Source organism: Acinonyx jubatus, chromosome D3 (genome assembly GCF_027475565.1).
Source record: "Acinonyx jubatus isolate Ajub_Pintada_27869175 chromosome D3, VMU_Ajub_asm_v1.0, whole genome shotgun sequence".
NCBI lineage: Eukaryota > Metazoa > Chordata > Mammalia > Carnivora > Felidae > Acinonyx > Acinonyx jubatus.
This window is the reverse complement of record NC_069392.1, coordinates 8,193,751-8,210,355: the sequence shown is the minus strand read 5'-3', so window position 1 is coordinate 8,210,355 and position 16,605 is coordinate 8,193,751. Positions and strand designations below refer to the sequence as shown.

Below are 16,605 nucleotides of genomic sequence, written 5' to 3'. Positions count from 1 at the left end.
AAACTGTGACCTCCAGCTGTGAGCGGCCCCTCCGTTGGTGTCATCCTCCACAGAAAGCCGAGTCACCCCTGTGGGGCCAGGGTGTCCTGTGAAATATATAGAGCAGGGTCAGGCCAGCTCGTGAGGCACGATGGCCTCGGCAGACCTTTCCAGGGAGTGGGCACTCTGCCACCGGGCCTGTATCGTAATGAGATAATGTTTGTGAAAGCTCTTGGCCAGAGAGAAAACTCTATCCAGATAGGTGATTCCGGGCTTATTCTAGAGAAAGGAGGCTCTCAGAGCACATTCCATTAAGGAATTTCACACTCTTGCCTCCTCCTGCAAACTCTTCCCTTTTCCTCCCTCCCCTGAACAGAAATATATTTAGCAACCCTATCTAAACTCTCTTCTTTCCCTTAATTTGATTAAGGGGCTGGGGGGACAAGGGATGAAGTGGGGGCTGAGGAGAGGGGCAGATGGAGCTGCAGGGAGAGATTAGAGCAGGTGGACGGCTATCTGGGGCCAGAGTGATGCTTGAGTGTGGACAGGACGAGGGCCTCCAGGTACTTAGTACAGAAGTGTAGAGGACAGAGGGAGGGAGCGCTTGATCACGGAGCACAGCTCTCCGGCGGGATGAGAACCGAGTCGGGGAGGGTCAAGCCTTGAGAACCAACTGGGAGAATGGGGGGCATGTCCTAAGGGAGGCGCTGGCATTTTTTCCGAGTCCCTGCTGGCTTCCTGGAGCTTTAGGGTCTTCAGATCCTTAAGACGTTCCAAGAGACTAACACATGGTGAACCCCTGCTATGTATTAGGTATTTTGACATACCTCAGCCAATTTACTCAAATTAATTATTATCACCTGTGAATATCATGCTCTGAAAGAAGAGGCATTTTTGCCTGCAAGCTGGGGACCAGACCCAGCTTGCCTTGCTTCCTCTGCTCCCCCTGGCTCATGCTACCTTCAGGAGGAAAATAGTTAACAGTCAGTATGTATTCAGTGCCTTAGAAAGAAGTGGTTCTATTCAATCCTCACAATGTCTCTATGAGATAGATGCCATTAATGACCCCATTTTACAGAAGAGCAACCTGAGGCTTAGGGTAAGCAATGAAGCTGAAGTCGCAAGGCTGGTAAATGGCAGAGAGCGGGGCCCTCCAGAGCCTGGAAAGGTAAAGGAGTCTGAGGCATTCCAAATAAGAGGGGCCCATAGCGTGTGTTTCTTTGATAGTCTGGTTGCTCTTTAAGGACAGGGACCTTACCTTGTTTATCCTGTATTCCAAGCCCTGAACACAATGTCGGGGACAAAGGGAACACTTGCTGCAAGAACTAGAGATACTTGATAAGTTTGGCCAAAAGAGTCTCCACTGGGGGCCAGCTCGGTGAGGATTAAGTGAGACGTATTTGCCTAGGGATTTCCAAGTATAAAATGTCACAGTGCTGAGCTTCAGAAAAAGGCTCTGTTGGCAATGGGGATCCCTGCAGGAGGCTTTAAAGGTGACCAGGACCTTGACAATGGGCAGTCCCAGGGAGAGGGCTCCAGCTGCCCTCATGGGTTGGATTCAGACCATAGTGACAATGGGGGGGGGGGCTGTCTGGCACACACTCCCCACTAGTTCCTTCCACAGGGACATCTCAAGGACATCTGCAAACTCTGGGGGATAAAACATAGTACAGGAGATGGGGGGTGGTTGGTGGGAAGAATGCCATCTGGGCAGCTCAGAAAGATGAGAGAGAGGGAAGTAGATGATTAGTGCTTTAATTAACAAGGACCTAACACCCTTCTAGAAATAGGTTTGAAAGAATAAAGGGCAGAAATCTATTCTCTTCTAGAGAGGACTGGTATTGTCCAGGAAAGGACCTCAGGCTTCAGCAAGTCTCATTGATTAATAAATACCTCATCGCCTTGTGGTCCCATACAGCTTCAGATGAAGCATTTCGGGCTTCTCTTTTTTCTATAACCCGTGCGGAAGGCTACCAAAGGGCAGAGAACAGAGCCACCAAGTTCCTGGGCCGAGTCCAGGGTTTCCTGGTCTGTTTTCAGAGAACCTCAGCTTTTCTCCCCCTCTCACAGCAGTCCTTGGTGTCTTTATGTGAGCTGCTTATTAACCAGGGGATATCAGGACACTGGGAGGGGATTGCTCGCACAGTTGCCAGTGAGGGCAATTCAGAAACGCAGAGTGGAGCAAAGCTGATGTGTGCAGCCTGTGTGACAGACGGAGCCTGGCAGGATGGAGCCAGAGTCTGGTCATCAAGCTGGAGCATCGGATTGGAGGGTCCTGGGACCTGCAGGTGGCCAAGAGAGCCAGGGGCTCACTACCAACGGTGCCCATCTATAGAAGAGTTCCATCAGCCAGGACAAAGGATGGTGAATGGCTCTGGGGCCCATAGCAGGAATCCCAGTTGTGGGGGGCAGGGCAGGACAGGGATCATCACTCCCCTCAGAGAAACAAATGGAGGCAGCTCTTTGAATGCTGTAGGAGCTCCTCTACCATCTTCCTTTTCCAAAGAGACTACTTTCCAAGAAGAAGCCCCAAATTCAACATGCAAATCCTAGGCATCCCTCCTCCCCTTCTTTTCCAGTAAACTGCTGCTGACAGTCCCAGTGTACAGGATTACTACTGACAGGGCTTCACCAGCCAGCTAACACCCTGAGGTCAAACCGTGGAAGCAGAGCCCCCTGGGCCCAGAGACGAGTCTTGATACTTAGAGCATGGAATGGTTTCCTGCTGGGTCTAAAGACAAGCGGCTTAGCCAGGCTTCAGTTGGGCCACAGTGTTACAGGTCTTAGGTTTCAAGTTGGGATCAGCTGCGCAGAGGGAAATGGTTGGGGAAACTCTCTCTTGGCTTCTTTCCTCATGGTGGATGGCTAAAGGAAGAGAAAGCTTAAGCTGCTGAGCTGGTGTTGGTGCCTTAAAAATAATGATATAAACACAGCCCAGAAGTCAGCCTGTGGAGTCCCTGACGGGGACCAGAGAAGAAACACTGTCCTGACTTACCCTTCAACCCACGTTCTGCCCTCATCTATCACCTCAGAAGCTAAACAACTTCCTGAGATGGCCCCATGGAATATAAATCACAAGGGCCCTAGCTTCTAAGAAACCTGTCCACACAGCAGCCGTCAGAAATACTTGTCTATTGGGGCGCCTGGGTGGCTCAGTCAGTTAAGCGTCTGACTTCAGCTCAGGTCACAGTCTCACGGTCCGTGGGTTCGAGCCCTGCATCGGGCTCTGTGCTGACAGCTCGGAGCCTGGAGCCTGCTTTGGATTCTGTGTCTCCCTCTCTCTTTGCCCCCCTGCCCCCTGCACGTGCACTCTCTCTCTCTCAAAAATAAATAAATATTAAAAAAAAAAAAGAAATACTTGTCAATTTCTTCTTCTTCTGAACAGGGAGCTAAGCAAGTCAGACTCGCAGATGAATGTGCCAGGTCACTGCCAGCGTGCTGCTCAACATCTCGGAGACTTGGTCCTCACCTACAGGTTGGGGATCAGTCATGTCTACCTCACAGGTTTGAGGTGGAAAGTGAGATGAGATATTTCAGGTGGGTGCTGTGCTTAGCACAGCAGTACCTCAATGAATGTTAGCTGCTAGGTCATCATCATTCCATCGGCTGAAGAGGAGAACAAACACCACTTTAAAAAAAATATTTTTTAATGTTTATTTTTGAGAGAGAAAGAGACAGAGCAAGAGCGGGGGAGGGGCAGAGAGAGAGAGAGAGAGAGAGAGAGAGGGAGACACAGAATCCGAGGCAGGCTCCAGGCTCCGAGCTGTCAGCATGGAGCCTGACTCGGGGCTCGAGCTCATGAGCTATGAGATCATGACCTGAGCCAAAGTCGGATGCTTAACTGACTGAGTCACCCAGGTGCCCCAAACAAACACCACTTTTTTTTTTTAACGTTTATTCATTTTTTGATAGAGAGAGACAGAGCGTGAGTGGGGTAGAGGCAGAGATAGAGGGAGACACAGAATCCGAAGCAGGATCCACGCTCTGAACTGACAGCACAGAGCCCAATGCAGAGCTCGAACTCACGGACCTGAGCCGAAGCTGGACGCCCAACTGACTGAGCCACCCAGGTGCCCCAAACAAACACCACTTCTAATTCTAATCCCAAACAAGAAGGGCAGTGGGCCAGAGACTCAGTGATTTTACAAAACACCAAGCTTCTTTCTCCTGTTTGCTCTCACGCCAAATCTGTGCCAGACGGGTGTATGCTTGGCAACCTCAGTGGCCTCCAAGTTGTTTAAATTCTCACTGAGTAGCCCAACAGATACCTAGACCCGCTGGGGCACAGACAAAGTCAAACGCTCTGGGGATAGCAGTGGAAGATGGTATAAGAAATCATCACAAAGAAAGTTTGTGCAAATTCTGAGTGTCTGAAGAGCTGTGGTTCACTCAGAGGGCCCCCTTTTCCAGACAGGCAGGAGAGCTAGCTTACAAATTCTTCCTTTCGTACATATTTCCATGATGGCATCATAACGTGGAACACGTCTGGCTCCCAACCGAACAGGTAAAGACACGACAGCATTTCTGTTTGAAAGCTCTTGAGTTGCCAAAGCCTTTGCCTTCTGCTCAGGTGTCCTAACCTCCCCTGCCTGGGAATTGGATCTGGGGTAATGGGTGACCCAGCAGGCTCAGAGATGACAGATTCCTGCAATCGTGTAGCAAGGCTGGGACAACCTGGGGCATCTGGCCTGGCAGGGAGGCAGGCAGGCTGGGAGAGGCAGCCGTAAGTACACCGACCTTTGTCCCTGTTTGCTCTTGGAGAGGACAGGCCCCCGCCAGTACTGGCCTCCTCTTCTCTGTGTGTGCCTGGGACTCCTGGCTCATCAAAATGTTCCCGGGAACCTGAGAAGGCCTGACCCTGGTGGGTGGCAAGCAGAGACCTCTTCAGGCGGTTAAAGGGCAGTCTGAAACTTGCTCAAGACATGGCAGGTATGGGGCTCATAGGCGTGTACGTGCTTCTGTTCCTGGGAGAAAACTCTTCCCTCTTCTGGCTTTTTTCCCAGCTAGCAGGCTTATAATTAATTAACCACCTGCCCCTCCAGAAAGCTCTGTCTACTATGGGACACTGCTTTCTTCAGACCACTAAGAGGCCCAAGGGAGCATATTGGAGGACAGGAGCCCAAGATCTGAGCTCAGGGGCCTGCCTTCCGCTTTAAGGGCCTGTCCTCTGAGGGGGAAACACTCCTGTTTCTGCCCTGCTCACTGCCAGTAAAGTGGTCCACCCGAGGAACCCGTATGTCCTTTCTTCTGGCAGGGTTCTCCAGACCTCTGGCTCCGCAGGTTGGGCACAAGGAGGGTGGCGCGCACATGTCTGTCTGGTGGGGGGTGGGGTGGGGCCAACTCCATGGCCCTTTGGTGGTAAACCCTCCTTTTTTTTCCCCCCTTTCTTTCTTAATTTCCCCCTGAATGACGCTGCTGGGGCTTGAGGCAGGTCGAGCCAGAAAAGCAACTTCTCTTGAGAAAAGTCTGAGGGTTTTCTCTTTTAAGTGGGAAGTTCTCAGTGCAGGTCCCCTATCCCCTTCACCTTATGGAGGGCACTGTGCCTGGCATTCCCTTCCAGCTGGCAGGGGAGCCTGCGGTCAGAGAGAAGCATCCTTCTCTTTCACAAATAAACAAATCCAATCCATGTGCTAGAGGACCTAGGGTGTATTAATAGCCAGATATTTGTTTTCCTATTCTGGTGCTTGTCCCCTTCCACCAGTAGGAAAGATAAGAGAACACAAAATGTTCTCCACCAGCCACCCTTTCCCCCTCCCACAGGGATAGGCAAGCCAGGGGGCGCGAGTTCTTCTGTTTAAAGCCATTGCTGATGTACGAACTCTGAGAAAATAGACTTAAAAGTTTATATTCGGTCTCTCTTGGCTACTGTTGCTGCTTAGCAAAGAAACTCTATATTGTTTAAACCCTCCAGGCAAATGGGTTGCAAGGCAACCTTCAAACAATAGAAAATACCCCAAACCGAAAATAAAGGCCTTAAGGGCTGGAAACCTGAGGTCGTGCTCTGGTGAAGTGATTCCAAAATCCGGGTGAATGAGGATGTTGTTGACCAGGCTGCGCTTAAGTGGCGTCAACCCCTTTGACTGCTTTCAGCCTTCTTCATCCAGTTTCTTCCAGACACATGGGGTCCCTCTTCTTTTTACTCCCCGACTCTTAGTTCTTTCCATGGTCATCAATGGAGACCATGGCAGGGAGGGGGCTCAATAGGCTTGTAATGTCCAACTGCCTCCTGTCTTGAGGAAAGTTCCAAAGGCTCTAATCAGTGTACTCCCCCACTGGCTCCTACCCAGCCCTGAGGTCCCAAGAAACCCAGGAAAGGAGAGGGTGGGGCCCAACTTAATCACAAGGGCCCTTGGCGCAAGTAGGCAAGAGGGTCAGCTAGAGGGAAGTGTGGCAGAGGCTGGAATGGCTTGCCTGGAAGACAGAGAAGGGGCCGCGAGCCAAGGAGTGTGGTGGCCTCAGAAGCCAGGCACCAAGTTGGATTCTCCCCTGGAGCCTCCAGAAGGAACAGAGCCTTGATGACACCTTGATTTTTAGGCTCATAAGACTTCTGACCTCCAGAAATATAAGAGAACACATTTCTGTTGTTTTAGGTTTGTGGTTATTTGTTACAGCAACAATAGGAGGCTGAGACAGCAACCAAGAACCCAAGGATCTTTCACCAGGACGAGAAGCTATGGTTGGTTCTTGGGCACAGGGCTGTAGGACTGCAGGCTGGTAACTGGCAGACCATAGTGTCTTCCTCCAGATGCACTTTACCATGGGTGACCAGACCATCAGAGGGCACTCAATCAGCTGGGCTGATTGAACGAACAATCAAATAAACACAAATCAATAAAAAGTCTGTTTCTTCCCCCCCCCCCCCCACCACAAGGTAGGCTGATCAAGTATCACCCCATAGAAAGACCTGAGCAGCTGGGACATTGTTTTCTACCACAACCTGTGGCCCTACCCCAACGAGTGTCATTCAAAGAGATATCAGACCAGAAAGGGAAACTGGAAGAAAGAAAAATAAGGCATCTCTATCCCCTATTCCAGGTCGCTGGCTAGAAACTTGCCAAAGAATCTCCTGGTCTTTTGTCTGGAAGGAAACACTTAAGATACTTCAAGGCTCTTTTTCTTCTCATTCTCCTTTTCTCCTTCTCCTTATTCTCCTCCTCCTCCTCGTCCTCCTCCTTCTTTTCTTCTTCTTCTTCTTCCTCCTCCTCCTCCTCCTCCTCCTGCCGCCACCGCCTCTCCTCCTCCTCCTCCTCCTCCTCCTCCTCCTCCTCCTCCTCCTCCTTCTTCTAAGTTTGTTTATTTCTTTTGAGAGAAAGGGAGAGAGAGAATCCCAACCAGGCTCTGCAATGTCAGTGTGGAGCCCAATGCGGGCCTTGAATCCATGAACTGTGAGATCATGACCTGAGCTGAAACCAAGATCTAGAAGCTCAACTGACTGAGCCACCTAGGTGCCCCAAGGATCTTCTTTTGTAAGGTTTGCTTTTTAAAAAATTTCAGCCTTATTCTCTGATTAAATGTCTTCTGAGGGCTTGCATAAGAGAGCCCAGGAAACCTCCCCTCAATATCCAAAAAAGAGAAAACACAGGACTTCCCTGACTCCTTGACTACTTAGAGGCATAAACTCTCAAAGACCATAGTTTACTTTCTCATGATATTTCTATGAGACAAGAACCATCAGTCCCATTTTATACCCGCGGACCCTGAATTACAGAGAAGGCAAGCAGCATAGATATAGTCACACAGCAACCCAGAGCGATTCACCCAAACCAGAGCACAGACCCCTGGACCCTCGATCCATACTGCTCTCATGTTCCGTGTGGAGTCCCCAGCCCTGTCTAACCAGGTCAGGAGGGTGTGGCCTCTGGGTAGGTGGTCCTTGTGGAATGCAGAGATACGGAACCATTAAACCTGTCATCACTAGGGGACTAACTGACACCCAGGGGCAAGATTTTCCAGACCAGAGCTTTGAATTGCTAAGTGTGTCTGGTGAGTGTGTGTGTGTGTGTGTGTGTGTGAACTTGGAAGGTGGTCAGGGGTGCGGAACAACTGCCGGGTCAAGGTGTTTGCACTTTACCTTGCATCTTGCATAAGTAAACCCATGAAGAGCTTTCATTTTTTTCTAGCATCAGTACAAATCTTTTCCTAGCTTCTCTCTTGACCACCCCTCGTCTTCTGTCTCCCTCTACCATTCTTCTGAGACATTGTGGAGTCTAACTTTAGGGACAAAGCTAATAGATTCCCCAAACTCACTGCAAGGGCACTGAGCTGGCTTACACCAAACAGCTGCTGAGGCTTTAGGGCCAGAAGTGTGGAAGCCCACAGATCGGTGTAAAGGCCAAGGTATAAAGGTATAAAGAAAAGGTATGAAGAAAAGGTATCAAGAAAAGAGACTGGAGTGATTTGGTTTAAGCATTTTAAAAGTGTAATGGGGGCACCTGGGTGGCTTAGTTGGTTGAGCATCTGACTTCGGCTCAGGTCATGATCTCATGGTTCATGAGTTTGAGCCCCATATCGAGTTCACTGCTGTCAGTTGGTCAGTACAGAGCCGGTTCGGATCCTCTTTCCCCCTTTCTCAGCCCCTCCTCGGTTTCCGCTTTCCCCAAAATAAACATTACACAAAAAGTGTAATGGACACTGAATGAGGTTGTCCTGTAAAAGTGGACGTAGAAATTAAGCTGATCTTGCTAGACGCCCTCCCTAAGGGCCCAGACTGGGCAGAGCCACCATGTGTAAGGGTTCACATGACACAGGGTGCCATGTCAGGTAGGAGGCAGAAAATGGCGGCTGCCAGAGACAAAGTCAAATGACCCTCAGAATCTGAAAGGAAGGTGCTTGATGTGGCAGTGCACAGACTAAAACTGGAACAATACAGAGAAGATTAGCATGGTTCCTGTACAAGAATGACATGTAAATTTGTGAAGCGTTCCACATCTGGGGAAAAAAAAATCTGAATGGAGGCAGGCGATAAAACCACACTGTGGGGGGTCTAACAATGTCAAGACAAGTGAAAGAAAGGGTTGGTGGAAGATGGCACTTGGAAAGACTAGTTGGTGCTTCTTAAAATCTGAGACATCAGTGGGCTCAGGTCTGGGATTGGTTGACCATGTCTCAACCTTATACTAGTCCTAAACTAAAAATAACCAATGTCCCCCAAGTCCCCTTCCCTCGTGCTAGAGATGTACATGCACAGGCAGGGCAGGATGAAGGAATGGGTTTTACTGGTGAAGGAGAAATGGGAAGGGAAGATGGGGGCCGGGGGTGAAGGATCAGGTAGGAGATAACTCCAGAGGCTCTTTATAAGGTCAACTTCTGAGAAGAAAACTACTGAGAATCCAAAATTACTAAGGTCAGCCACTTAAAGGCAGACACGTCATAAGAAGTGTTGCTGGGGGCAACCGTGAACTTGCAGTTATGGGCTAGCCTCTACTCATCCTTCAGTCTCCCTGTACCTGGGGCCTCCCCACCATGGACAATCCAAGGAAACTTCACCTTCTCATTTACTGTCTACTTAGACTCCATCCTGTGTAACAACAAACAGAGGGATTGCCCACAGGGTATTGACCAAAGGAGACCCCTCCATGACACAAATGTGACAGTATTTGTATAGCATTACACAGGCAAGGACAGGGACACAGTCTCCTGGTCGGTTTCCCAGCCACCACAGAGCTGTACTTACATACTTGGAAGTAAAAATGCCATAAGAGTCTGCAGCTACTTTCCAGGCTCCCTGTAAGAGCTTCTGATTACCAACTGGGTGTCTCAGACCTTTTGGTAACAGGAAAAGATGCATCTTAGGGACTGGACAGAAACATTCCAGGCCCTGGGATCTGGTTTCTAGACCTGCAAAACATTTTTTTTTAATAGTGGTAAAATATGCACAGCATAAAATTCACCATTTTAACCATTTTTAAGTGTAAGTTCAGTGGCATTAAGTACATTCGCAGTGTTGTGCACCCATCACCACCATCTGCAAAATGTTTAATCAGACTCTAAAGTGATGATCACAGCAAGGAGTTGATTTCCCTGGGAAGGCCTTTTCTGGCCTTCCTTTGTGACATCTTTCTCTCTTAAACTATAGTAGCTCCCTGAAAGATACCAAAAGTCCTTTTGAGCTGAGCTAGAAATGCCATGGTGGAGTAGTAGTAGTAAACGCTCCTGTGTACCATAGTGACTCCCCGCTTCACTCTCTTTTCAGGCTCCACCATCCCTACCACTTAGCAATGATTTCAGGGCCAATCCAAATCTGAACCAGCTTTATAAATGCCTGTTTCCAAAGATCCCCTCTCCTAAACCTACTCATCCCTTCTGGTTTCCCTGGATGAATGCGTACTTAATATCTAAACAAAAAGGAAGAATTGAAAGGTTGGGGGGTAATGGTTTTTCAACCTTGGTGAAGTCAGTTCCATAATGGAAAGGCTTCTAGAGAATGACAGCATGGGGAAATCTCTCTGGTCTGGAGCACCTAGGAAACTGTGAAGAAATAACTTGAGAAAGACTGTTGGGGGGGAACCCAAGAGAGCACAGAGGGACGGAGCAATAGATGGGAAGGGTGATGGGACCTACGTGCTCTTGATTCTCACATCTTGATTATCTTTATCCCCAGCTCTGTTCTCTCCTTGGAACACCAGACTCCTAAATATAGTTCCTACTGGACAGCTCCCCTTGTGTGTCCAGTAGGCACCTCCAACTTCATACAGACAAAGCAGAACCTAAATCTCCCTCTCTCAACTCAGTACACAATAAAAATCTGAAAATCATCTTTTGATTATTTTGATTATGGCTGAAACAATCTTAAAAAGGAAAAACAAAGTTAGAAGATAGGTCAATGGAATAGAATTGAAAATCCAGAAATAAACTGTCATGGTTTATGGTCAATTGATTTGCAACAAGGGTACCTAGACAATTGAATGGAGGGGAAGGGGGAACAAATAATCTTTCAACAAATGGTGCTGGGACAAATGGATACACGCATGTAGAATACTGAAGATGGATCTCATTCTTACAGCATATACAAAACTTAACCAAAAATGAATCATAGATTTAAATAGAAGAGCAAAAACTACTAAAAATTCTTAGAAGAAAACAGGAGTAAATCTTTGTGCTTTTTTTTTTTAAGTTTGTTTCCTTACTAATCTCTATACCCAATGTGGAACTTAAACTCACAACCCTGAGATCAAGAGTCATATACTCTTCCAAGTGAGTCAGTCAGGTATCCCAATCTTTGTGCCTAAGAAGGCAAAACCTTCTTAGATACAACACGAAAAACACAAGTGTCAAAAGAAGAAACAGATAATTGGACTTCATTGAAATTAAAAACCTTCAGAGGACACCATCAAGAAAGTGAAAAAGGCAACCTACAAAATAGGAGAAGATATTTGTAAGTCATTTGTCTGACAAGGGACTCGTAGTCAGGATTCATGAATAATCAACAATAACAAGATGATTAAAAAATGGACAAAGGATCTGAAGAGTCATTTATCTAAAGAAGATACGCAAATGGCCAATAAACTCATGTAAAACTAGCCACCAGGCAAAAGCAAACAAAACCACCATGAGATACTACATCACACTTACTAGTTTGGCTATGATGAAAAGGGTGGGCAATAACAACATTCTTTTCTCCAACATCTTTGGTGAGGATGTGGAGAAACTGGAACCTCTCTAGTTTGCTGCTGTAAAATGATGCAGTTGATGTGAAAAAGTTGCTCAGCTCCACAAAAAGTTAAACATAGGGCTGCCATATGACTCAGCAATTCTACTCCAAGGTAGGTGTCCCAGAGAGCTGAAAACATGTCTATACAAAAACTTGCATATGCATGTTCATAGTAGCATTATTCATAGTAACCAAAAAGTGGAAATAACCCAAACACTCATCAACTAATGAATGGATAAACAAAATGTATTAAGTATATCCACACAATGAAATATTACTCAGTCATAAAAAGGAACGAAGCAGGAAGGAAATTCTGACACATGCTACAACATGAATGACAAAGTTCTTGAGGATATTGTGGTAAATGAAACAAACCAGTCACAAAAGGACAAATACTGTATAATTCCACTTATATAAGGTACCTGAATCAAATTCATAGAGACCAAGTAGAATAATGGTTACCAGAGGTTGAGAAAAAGGGAGAACAGGAAACTGTTGATGGAAATAGAGTTTAGTTTTGCAAGATGAAGATTTCTGGAGATTGGTTGCACAACAATGTGAATGTACTTAAAATACTTAAATGTATACTTAAAAATGGTTAAGATGGTCAATTTTATTTTCCCACAATTAAAAAAAAAGGGATAAGTGATACATCCTATAACATGGATGATCTTGAAAACATGCTAAGAAGCCAGGCCACATATCGTATGGTTCCATTTATATGAAATTTCAGAATAGACAAATCTATAGAGTGCAGATTAGTGATTGCCTAGGGCTGGGGGATCTGGGGGAAATGGGGAGTGACAGCTAATGGGCACAGGGTTTCCTATGGGGGTGGCAAAATGTTCTCAAAGGGAATGTAGTGATGGTTGTGAACTCTGGGAATATACTAAAAACCACTGAATTTTTAAATGAGTGAAGCATATGATATGTGAATCGTAGCTCAACAAAGCTGTTAAAAATTAAGGTAGGGGGTCACCTGGGTGTCTCAGTCAGTTAGGCATCCGACTCTTGATTTTGGCTCAGGTCATGATCTCACGGTTTGTGAGTTTGAGCCCCAAGTAGGGCTCTTGTGCTGACAGCGCAGAGCCTGCTTGGGATTCTCTCTCTCCCTCTTTCTCTGCCCCTCCTCTGCTTACACCTGCTCTCTCTCTCTCTCTCAAAAATAAACAAACATCTTCTAAAAAAAAAAAATAAGGTAGGAAGACTGAAATTGAATGAGCTCTGCTTCTTTTTAACACTCAATCCTGTTTGGTTCTGTGACCTAACAATATCTCCAGTTCCCGACTGCATTCTCTTAACACACTGTTGCTATGACAGAATAGGGGAGGAGGGTTATTCTCAAACATGAACACAGCTAACTCAATCTGAAGAAGTTGGAAAGATGTCTGCAGGCTTGAAGGAAAAAAAAAAATAACCCAGCAGCAGAGATATATTTGCAGATACTTCAAAAAAAAAAAAAAGTTGTACTAGGTCAAATGCATTTCTAGAACAACAAAACAAATAAAAACCTTCAATACAAGTGGCTTGCAAAAGGTCTTCAGAGTCTTGATTGCTAACTTAGCATCAAATAGTTTTTCTCACACTGGGGAAGTCCTACAGTGTTTAATCACTTTATAACCTCTTTTGATTTCTTGACAGGAGAATTCGGAAGGTCAAATGTGCATTCCGACCTGCTTCTCATCATTCTGTATTTGGTTATGGTCTGGAGCATTAAAAGATGTTTAAGGGTAGAATAGACTGTACCACAAAAATGATATTAAAAAGGACGGAGTTCAGTCTTGAAGGAAATCCTGTCACATGATACAGTATGGGTGAACCTTGAGGACTTCAGGATCAGTGAAATAAGCCAGTCACAAGAAGATAAATACTGTAGAATTCCACTTATATGAGGTACTGGAGCAGTCAAACTCAGAGACAGAAGGTGGAATCGTAGTTGCCAGGGAGAAGGGGAATGGAGAGTTGCTTAATAGGTAGAGTTGCTTATGTTTTCAGTTTTGCAACATGAAAACATTCTGCCGGTCTACAGTACCAATGTGAATATAGGTAACACTATTGAACACTTAAAGATGGTTAAAAATGGTAAATTTTAGAGTATGTGTTTTTTTTTTTTTACCACAGTTAAAAAAGATTTTTTAAAAGACAGTGTTGAGTTAAAAGCCTTAGTAAAAATTTCATTTTTATTCTGCTATTAAGGAATGACTGACAAGGAAAGAATTTTCAAATTTTATAAAGGAACTTGCTGGCTGTATTTATCTTCACTTTTTACTCCTGCTGGAGTAACAAAAACAGATCACTTTGTTTAATTTTGTGATTATTTTTACTTCCTGGTTCCTGCCTGATTATGCAATGCTGTTGGTTACAAATAGAAAAAAATTTTATGTGCTAGTCTGTTATTTTTATGGCATTTCATTAGGGTGTACTGGCCTGAGAAATGTTTCTACTTATATCAAGTTTTTATGAAAAATTCTAAAAAATTGTAATTTCAGGGCCTGGGCCATTAGTTATATTCCCTAAGGGCTAGGAGTTGATGCTATTTAATATTTCCAAGCTTATTCTTATTTTAACTGGTTTTACATCATACCAGCTTTCTCTTTCAACCAACTTAAAAGGTCATAGAATATTTCTTGAGTAAATCACAAAATCTTTCATAGAGGTTTTTTTTTTTTTCTTTACACTACTCCAAAATGTAATCGTTACTTGGAATGGGTCTCTGACAATTTGATACAAGATAAACTAAAAAGGACAGGCGTTCATTTTCAATCATGTACAATAGGTCAACTCTGAGAATAGCTACTATTCTAAACATATACCATGTGCCTTCCTGAGTTATCATCTCTGCTTTTAAACATAATCACTAGATGCATTTCTAAGCATGTTAAAGGCACAGTAACATCCATTTTCTATAACTTTACCCTAAGCCTGATGGGACTTCAGTGTTAGATTTATATGATGCCTTTTTAAAAAAATTTTTTTTTAACGTTTATTTATTTTTGAGACACAGAGTATGAGCAGGGGAGAGCAGAGAGAGAGAGGGAGACACAGAATTCGAAGCAGGCTCCAGGCTCTGAACTGTCAGCACAGAGCTCAATGCAGAGCTGGAACCCACAAACTGTGAGACGATGACCTGAGCTGAAGTTGGTTGCTTAACCTATTGAGCCACCCGGGTGCCCCATAAGATACCCTTGAATACTGAGAATGAGGCAGTGGTTAAGATGGCAAAGCCTCCAGGTCACTGGCAATTACTTCTAATTATAAAGCTGCATTGTATTTACTTTATTCTCTGGTTAACCAGGTAGATGATGTGCAGACAGTTGCTGTATACAGTAGGGCCTCCTCACTAGGGCCTGAATGGCAACTACATCTAGCTCCGTAAAAATAAGGAGGAGACACAGTCAGCTTGGAGCCGACTTTCAGTCTTATCCACCACCTTCATACATTACCTTATTTTATCCTTTTAGTTATTCTTTGAAGTTGTCAGAGAAAGAAACTGAAGTCCAAAGAAATTAAGTGATTTATTCAAGGTCACATTCATTCACTTTTCATTCATTCATTATTCACCGATCAAAGTTGCCTGTGTGCGTAACTAGGCACGGGAAATACAACTGTGAACAGAAACTAATCCTGCATTCCATGCTCTTCCAGTCCAAAGGAAGAATCAGATAAGGAAACATGATTACCATATGGGACTTGTCTTTGGATGGCTTACCCTGTGTGCTAATCATTTTACTGTTCCCTAGGTGTCCAGCACTCTTCCAGCATGTTCCTATCCTGGCTCACTAATCTCATCTTCTGTTTTGTGCATGTGCGAGTGAGAATAATGGTTATATATATGGGCACACACATAAACATATAATATGAAATGTGTGTTTGTCTTTTAAGGTACAGGATTCCTCTATCTTCCATGCCATTAAAGGATCGTAGAGCTGTCTCCTTTACTAAGAGACCCATTGGCTCCCAGGAAATCTCATCCAGTTTCAGCCCTGGTAGTGACAGTACAGTGTCAAGGAAAGAATGCTAATGATTTTTCCACTAGCTGATCCCAAAAGCTTGGCACAGGAGAGTTCAGTCCACTGAATATTTATATAGCACCTTGATTAAAAGAGCTCAAAGCAATATTCTAAGTAGCTGAATTATAACCTCATTTTGTAAACTGCGTATTTTCTTTTAAGTAGTAGTAACGTGGGGCTTAAACTCACAACCCTGAGATCAAGAGTCAGAAGCCTAACAAACTGAGCCACTCAGACGCCCCATTAGCTGTGTATTTCAAATACAAAAATTAGCTCCTTCACCAACCTCATTATCTGCTAAAAATAATCAAAAGATAAATTTCATAGAAAGGAGGCCAGAAGAAAAATTGTAAATGGTGATAATCTCTGGGTAGGGGATTATACATGTTTTTAATTATCTGCCGTATTACTCAAAATTTCTACAATTAACACTATGGATTTTTCAATTAGAAAAAATACCACATAATCAATTAAAAACAGGTCATCAAAACTCAACCTCACTCATAAATCTAAAAATACAAATTAATTCTTTCAACTTATCATACTGACAAAGATGTTATAAAGCCAGTATACCTAGGTTAGGCAACAGAATAGCAAACTGGGCTCTGTCATACACAACTGATGGGATTACAAATTATCACCAGTTTTTTGGAGAGTAATCTGGCAATGTCTATCTATCAAAAGTTTAAATGCACATACCTCTGAATACAATAATGCTACTTCTAAGGTTTTTTGTTTTTTGTTTTTTTTTGCCTGACACATATACTTGCATCAGAGTACAAGACACATATAGAGGGATCTTCAATCAGGAGCGTGTTAATCAAATTGTGCTACATGCATGTAGTGGAACATTGTTTAAGACTTAGATACTTGCAACTGTTAAGAACAACTCTATATGGACATATTATTATAATTTACTCTTTGATGCAAAAAAGCAAATTGCAGGGGCGCCTGGGTGACTCAGTC

The 16,605-nt window shown here is 44.7% G+C and overlaps 1 protein-coding gene and 1 non-coding gene across 10 annotated transcripts in view; one reads left to right on the top strand and one right to left on the bottom strand.

Annotated features, from left to right (window-relative positions):
- Positions 1–16,605, bottom strand: part of IFT81 (intraflagellar transport 81) — a 231,797-nt gene that overhangs the window by 16,746 nt on the left and 198,446 nt on the right. For 6 of the 9 annotated variants that reach the window (XR_008291618.1, XR_008291620.1, XR_008291616.1 and 3 more), the window contains one exon: positions 9,653–9,816. The exons of 2 other annotated variants lie outside the window; for them this stretch is intronic. The gene's annotated coding sequence lies outside the window, so the exon portion shown is untranslated. The remainder of the gene's footprint in view (positions 1–9,652; positions 9,817–16,605) is intronic. One more of the 9 variants, XR_008291614.1, reaches the window with a different exon arrangement.
- Positions 8,805–8,911, top strand: LOC113595187 (U6 spliceosomal RNA). The gene has a single exon (XR_003415677.1). It is a non-coding gene; the product is annotated as a U6 spliceosomal RNA (small nuclear RNA).